The following is a 7978-nucleotide window of genomic DNA, read 5'->3' as shown; positions in this document are numbered from 1 at the left end:
AAGCATATCTGCTAACTGAAAGCATTCCCTGGCAGAGCCACCTCTGCCAACTTTTAGTACCTCCACCTTTTTCCAATTCTGCTGCTGTTTTGCTTGGATGACAATCGTTCTCTGAAATGTCAACTGCTACCCATGTCAGCATCTGCTCACTCATGTGATAACCATTACATTAGAGGAGCAAGATTTCAGCCACTTGGAATTATAATGGATGTGACATTGAGAACAAGAACTACTGTGAATAATATCAACTCACCCATGAGTACAATACTGTTTCAAGCAATATAGTGGTGAGGTGGAGTTAAGTGACCTGATGGACTTAACTTGGCTGTTCTACTTATTTCTGAAGTTGTTGGGGTTGTCATAATGTGAGAAAGAGCCATTCTTTGTCTCTTCCTCACAATGTCTCCTACAACTAGGGGTGAGCAAAGCTGAAAATTTCTGAGTTGTTTTTCTCTCTCTCCTTTCCCCCAATCTTAAATTCAGTTCTCCACATTTCCACATCAAATTTCATCTTGATTTTTTTTAAAAAGAAACTTCATGAAAATTCATCAGTATTTTTGTGCACATTTCCCGAACATGCAAATTTTGTATGCAATTTTGCCTAATACACACAGTTTTGCAAAGCAATTTCCCATAATATTTTACATGTTATCTCCACTGATATACCGTATACGTGAGTATAAGCCGACGCAAATATAAGCCGAGGCACCTAATTTGACCACAAAAAACTGGGAAAACTTATTGACTTAAGTATAAGCCGAGGGTGGGAAATGCAGCAGCTACTGGTAAATTTCAAAAATAAAAATAAATACCAATAAAAGGCTTGGAAAGAAAGGGTCTCTTACAGGGAGGGCTCAGGGGTAAGGGGGCATATTGTGGGTACATTTCAGGGGGCAAGGGGAATATTCTGGAATGGATTAAGGGGGAAGGGGGCAGATTCTGGGAAGGTTTCAGGGTGGGTGGGGCATATTTAGGGAGGGCATGAGAGGCAAGGGGGCATATTCTGGGAAAGTTTCAGGGTGGGCAGTTTCTAGGGTGGGCAGAGCTGGGATGGGCAGGGGTTAAGAGGGAAGGCTTGGAAAGAAAGGGTCTCTTTACAGGGAGGGCTCAGGGGGAGGGGGCATATTCAGGGAGGAATTAAGGGGGAGATTCTGGAATGGATTAAGGGGAAGGGGGTTGATTCTGGGAATGTTTCAGGGGTGGTTGGGGCATATTTAGGGAGGGCATCAAGGGCAAGGGGGCATATTCTGGGAAAGTTTCAGGGTGGGTAGTTTCTAGAGTGGGCAGAGCTGGGATGGGGGAAGGGGTTAAGAGGGAAGGCTTGGAAAGAAAGGGTCTCTTTACAGGGAGGGCTCAGGGGGAGGGGGCATATTCAGGGAGGAATTAAGGGAGCAGATTCTTGTAAGGTTTCAGGGGTTGATAGTTTCAGGGTGGGCAGTTTCTATGGTGGACTGAGCTGGGATGGGATGGGATGGGGGCAAAAGCAACAGGCTCTCTGGGGCTGAGCCGGCTCGCGCGCCTGCTCGTCCTCCTCCTGCTCCCGCTGCCCCTGTCGCTACCTCTGTTCCCCTTCGGGGAGAAGGGACGGGAGGAGGAGGAGGAGGCGATCCTCGCACAGAGCAGTGACTGCTCTGTGCAAGGCATCGGAGAGGAAAAACATCGAGGAGCACTTTCTCCCCACTTTTCCCTCCCCGATGCCTTCCGCAGAGCAGGCACAGGATCATAGAGTCTCAGCGCAGTTTCTACAGTGGGCAGAGCTGGGATGGGCAGGGGTAGAGCAGGCACAGGATCATAGAGTCTCAGCGCAGTTTCTACAGTGGGCAGAGCTGGGATGGGCAGGGGTAGAGCAGGCACAGGATCATAGAGTCTCAGCGCAGTTCTACAGTGGGCAGAGCTGGGATGGGCAGGGGTTAGAGCAGGCACAGGATCATAGAGTCTCAGCGCAGTTTCTACAGTGGGCAGAGCTGGGATGGGCAGGGGTAGAGCAGGCACAGGATCATAGAGTCTCAGCGCAGTTTCTACAGTGGACAGAGCTGGGATGGGCAGGGGTTAAGAGGGAAGGCTTGGAAAGAAAGGTCTCTTTACAGGGAGGGCTCAGGGGGAGGGGGCATATTCAGGGAGGAATAAGGGGGGAAGTTTCTGGGAAGGTTTCAGGGGTGGGTAGTTTCAGGGTGGGCAGTTTCTATGGCGGACTGAGCTGGGATGGGATGGGGGCAAAAGCAACAGGCTCTCTGGGGCTGAGCCGGCTCGCGCGCCTGCTCGATACTTGTCCTCCTCCTGCTCCCGCTGCCCCGTCGCTACCTCTGTTCCCCTTTGGGGAGAAGGGATGGGAGGAGGAGGAGGAGGAGGCGATCCTCGCGCAGAGCAGGCACAGGAGGAGGGATCAGAGAGCAGGCACAGATGGGGGATCGGCAGGGCAGGGGAGACAAGCAGCAAGAAAGGATCCCTTTCTTGCCGCTTGTCCCTTTGCAGCCGCCTGCATCACTTGAGTATAAGCCGAGGGCGGCTTTTTCAGCCCAAAAAATGGGCTGAAAAAGTCGGCTTATACTCACGTATATACGGTATGCAGTTCTATGCACACCTTATTCAAGTATGTGCATTTTCATACACATTTTCTTGTCTGGAGAACTGCATTACGACATCTGGAGAAATGCAGATTTTGAAGGATGGTTGTTTCAGTTTGCATATTGTCTCAGAAAGTGTGAATTAGGTAGATTGGCCTTTATAAGCAAACTGAATCAAATTTCTTCGCCATCCCAAGACATCGTTGTGTTGGTTATCTCCTTGCTTCCTGCCTCACACCACTGGCTAGTAGGAGCAAAGAATGGTGGTAGATGTTACAAAGGACAATGATATATGGAATAGCAGTAGCTCCTTGTTTCATAATAATGTCTAATTCTGCTATCAGATTCTGCAGTTCTCTCTTCCCCCCTCCCATCATGCTTTGAGTCACAGTAAAGAATTCCATGTAGGCATTGTGGAAAAACTTATTAATGTTTGGTTTTATAAAGCTTAAGAATATTATTATTTTTTCCTCTTTGGAAGTTGCTAGCCTAAGAGATATTGACTAAAGTGGCAGCCCAGATAAATAATGTCACATGTATTTGTGGGTACAAGAACACTATGCCAATATTAGGTATAACCTTGATGAATCAAATATCTCTTTAAGTGTTCCTTTCTATTGCTTGACACGAAAGCAAGATAGCCATGATTCCATCTCTGTGTTTACTCAATTACCGCCATGAAAACAACCCCACTCAATACATGATCAAGCTGCAACTTCTATATTCTGACTGCAGTGATCATTTTTATATGGATGTCTAAATAATCCAGGATTATCCTTGTTCTTGCCTTCTCTTAGGTACGTTACATTACACAGAATATGTGGGTTTTTAGAATACTGTATACCTGTACAATTGTTTCAGAGAAATGGAATCCCCTTCCATATCAGGAAGTTGTAATTGCTCCCCGGGAGAGTAACTTGATGGTTATACCTAACATGCAGAAGTGAAAGAGATTAATTCTGTCCTTGTCTGTTGTCACTTGTGTGTGAGAGGGGGGAAGGGGGGGGTTCTGAAAGTGAAGAAATTATGTGAAATATCATAAGATGTGATGCTTGTAGAACAATGGAATGGGTTGAGTCCAGAACCTACATCTCATTTACACAGATCATTTAAAAGACTGGCTGAAGAGGGCCTTACTATCCATTTTTTTTCAATTAAAAAACTGGGACATGCTCCCAGGTGAATCGTGTGACCCATCCCACTATCCCACACACACACACGCGCACACACCAGCATTTTTTCAGGGCAAGAGCACACAAGGTTGAGATGCCCAAAATGACCACCATAATCTCATGTGAAAAAATGGATGTCCCTTTTCCCCCCTGGGACACTTGGCAAGTATGTATTTGATGTCCCTAGATACTGCATTCTACAAATTTTGAAACTATCTGTATTAATGTAGTATTGAACACGAGGTATGCACATTTCAGCTTCTCCAAACCACAGAGCTTTTGTGAAAAGAACTATAACTCATTTGTAGAACACACGCAACAGGTTTAGGGTTATCTTTATTTTTTAAAAAAATCAGTACTGTGGAACAGAAAATTTAAAAGAGGTTGAATTCAATCGCATACCAGCAAATTGATGCTGTGCATTTAAAGTTGCACAGCACTTGTGTGGTGAGGCCCTGGGCCCCACAGTTCCCTTACATAATAAACACACAGACATGAATGTTTGGGTTAATGGGATAAAATAGGCCACAACCTTATTGGTTACAGATGTGAGTGGTTTGGCTTAGGCATTGCGTGAAACTGAACTATATCCTGAATCATAAGGAGTCTCATAAGGATAAACCACCAGTAGGGGGAACTCTATGATTTGCATTTAAAAGGGGAACCCCCCCCGGGGTCCCTGATGGAGTCTTGCCATGGCCCTAGCTTTGAACAGGAAGCACGCCCCCCCCCCCCGGATCCCTTTAACGGGATACCCTTAACATGGAGGGGCAGGCAGAGACCACCACCTCCCCTCCTATAAACAAGGCTTACCCAATGCCTAACTGCCACTGTTTAAATGGCTAGTGGCCATACCCCCCCCCCCGGTTATCCCAATTGGTCAGCTGGGAAGCGTGACGTGGGTGGGAGTCCCTATGATGTGGGCAGCATCCCTCCGCTCACAGCCGAGTCACTGGGAGGTCCCGGATGCCCTCCCGCAATGCTGTCCCCCAGGGAAGGGGAGTGGACTTGTGTAACAACATTGTTTTACAGCAAAACCATATTTCATTATCTTTTCTGGGGTGTGTGTGTGTGTGCTAAGGGAAGTGATGGAGAAGTTCCCTGGAAATAACATTTGCTTTCTGCAATGTCATCTAACCTCCCCACAAGCAAATCCAGATTAATGCCCAAGAAATACTGCAGCCAACACCATCTGATCTTCCTGCAAATAAATCAGAATGAGTGTTCAATAAAACAACTCCCCCGGAAGCGACCACAATGCCCGGCTTTGGGTCTTAAGCCTGGTTTTTATGGACACAGAAGGGACCCAGAGATGAAAGGGGAAGCCACCCTAACAACCCAGTCCATGGTGCTCAAAAGTGTTCGATCTTCCATGAGCTTGGCATCAAGCCGCAAAGGCCACCTCTCAGAGATTGACAGGCTGTCATATTCCCCCTTATGCCCAGAAGCATTTACAGTAATCAACACTTTGTTCTCCAGCTCCCATTGAGACAAGGTTAGCAGGTGGGGGGGGTGGAGAATCCGACCCTTCTCTCTTCTAAAAGCAGTAGGCCTAATCTCAAAAGCGACAGGGCGCCTTTGTGGAGCTATTAGTGTTCTGCAATGAGCACTTTCCTGCCCAGAGTAGCAGAATGGCTAGTGGCTAATGGGTAGCTTTGAAGTTAGTAGAAGCCCGGTGTGGTTGCTTCTCTAGCACCTGCTACAAACAGAAATGAGCAAGAAATTAAAACTGAAATGAACATAATCTTGCATTATGGTTATTGTTGTCCCCCGCAAGTAAACTTTGCGACTCTAGGCAGGGTCACTGTGACCCTCTTTAAGCCAATTTTCCAGGAACATTAGCCGAGCTCTTCTTACTGTTCTTCCCCAGGGGCTTTGCATGTTCCACTTCAAGTCCCTCCCCACTGCTCTCTCTCTCTCCCTCTCTCTCTCTCTGTCTCTCTTTAGCCCTGGAGCTCTAGTCGTCTAACCAGCACAAGCCCATTCAGGCTGTTAGAGATTAGCTTATATCAAGAGCTTCGTGCTGTGCCACCAGGTTGTCAGAGCGGCTGCTGTTTCAGCTCCCTCCCCGCATAACACATCCTTGAATTTATTTTGCCTCTTGTTATCTCTGCACATCAGCTCCACTCGGAGCCATTCTCAATTTATCCCGTTAAGGGTTTTCCTCGCCTTGTCAAATGGCACAAACATTATGCCGTTCTTGGGGATGTGTGCTTCTGATGTCTCCGGACACCTGCTGAGGCCGCGAGAAAGGTACCCATTAGAGTGGCATGTGACCGGCTCCCTTTTGTGTGTACACCTCTCCTTTCATTATCTTCGCAAAGAGATGTCTTACAGCTTGATAGTCAAGGAAAGGGAACTGGGGAGAACAGAAGGGATGAAGTACAAAGCAGAAGTGAAATGTGTGTGTGCTCGTGTGCGTGAATATATTCGCTGTTGCCTCCTTCTTTCCATTAAAAAAGCATCAGATTTAAAAGGAGAGCATATGCTGTGTTAAGATGGCTGTCCATAACTTTTCCTTACAAACTGTCACAAGACATCGCCTGCCATATTTTGTACTGACAGGTGACAAAATATTTCAGAATTTCAGGGGTGATGCAACAAACTCAGCAACATTAAGAGGGTAGTTTCGGTTGTTCTTTTCCCAGATCTGCCTTCTGTTCACATAGAAAATATTTAATTGGCGGAAACCTCTTTCATCCAGTCAAACAAAAGGCTAAAGTATTTTGGTAATTCTCAGGTGGTCAGCAGAGATCTACCATTAAGTCCTGGTAGCTGTGCAGGTATTTATTGAGGCACCAAACAGTACATGATGGGAGTTTACCTATGAAATCATCTTACCCCATATATGACCACTTGACTGCTTTGATCAGATCAGCAGAACTGACACTAATACAGGTGCTACATGACTCAATATTTTAGGGTGTTAGAACCCATACTTTGGAACTCCTGGTCTATTGATTTCAGTCTATAGTTATTTTAACTTGCAGGTTACAGTTTTAAATTGTTGATTTTTCTTACTGATAATTTTATTGTTTTATCTTTTTTAATAAACAGATTTGGGGTGTCTGTTTCCAAAATCATGTGGTGTACTATATAAATCTGAATCAATTTTCACAACTATTTTTTTTTAAAAAAGTTTATATTCTATCTGTGTTGAAATTTATAGGCAACAAGTAGCTGAGTATTGCAACATATACCAAGACACTGATTTCCCATGCTGTCACAAATAACCTTTGGGAAACTTTTCCAATGCCTTCTTAAAAATTCTGCATACAGTGGGATGTTCAGATGACTTTTTCATGATGCATACATATTCAATCCAGGCCAAGAAGTCAGCATCAGTCAGAAATAAGCCCCAAAGGTGATTGAGTGAGGCAGAGACAATACATTTATCCATCACATATTATTAAATCTACAAATATATATCTATGTCCATGTATTATTAGGGAAGCCTTTTCTAAATTGGTTGCGGTTGATGGGCAGCTGGAGAGAACCAGGATGGCAAAGGTTGCATGATGGGGTTTCTGTTATTATCAGACCCATGCATAACTGAGTTTGATTTAGATCTCTGTATGATTCAAGAGAAGTGTGAAAGGCTTTATACCATGCCGTTGTGGAGAACTAGCCTCATGCCAGGTAGGGGTTAAGTGTTCTGACAGTTAGAACCCTCAGGGGCGGGCTTAGCCTGAGTATAAAACACCCCTCCCAGTGGGCAGTAAGAGAGTTAGAGTTAGAGTTAGAGTTGGAATTGAAGTGTGGGCAGGAGGAGTTAAGTGCGGGGAGTTAGAGTTGAAGGTGAAGTGTGAGTCAAGAGATAGAGCTGGGAGTTTAGAGTCTTAGGTGGATGTTAGCAGAGAGGATAAAGAGATTGTGAACCGTGTTGTTATTGATATTTAGTTAACTATTAGAGGTATTAGGCCGGTAACATTTAGAGGTATTAGGCCGGTATAGGACAACTGTTATAAGCTTATTGAACAACCTTTATTTCATCAGCAACCACAAGCTTTGTACGCAATAAACATCTTTTTAGTTCACAATATCCTCGTCTGTGGTGAATGGAGTAAGCAGGATCCAGCTAGTAGTCTGAAGGGCTGCAGCTGGGGACTGTTTGTCGTTGGTGCAGCACTCATAGACCGTAAAACGTCCGGGGGTGGGCTGTACAGGGCGAAGGGCCCGCGACATTAAAGTGGTGGCAGCGTCGGGACGAAAGATAGTCATAAAGTGGTGGTCATGTTAAGA

The sequence above is a fragment of the Lacerta agilis genome, chromosome 9 (assembly GCF_009819535.1).
Source record: "Lacerta agilis isolate rLacAgi1 chromosome 9, rLacAgi1.pri, whole genome shotgun sequence".
Classification (NCBI taxonomy): Eukaryota; Metazoa; Chordata; class Lepidosauria; order Squamata; family Lacertidae; genus Lacerta; species Lacerta agilis.
The sequence above is the reverse complement of the archived record's forward strand: the minus strand, read 5'-3'. Positions refer to the sequence as shown.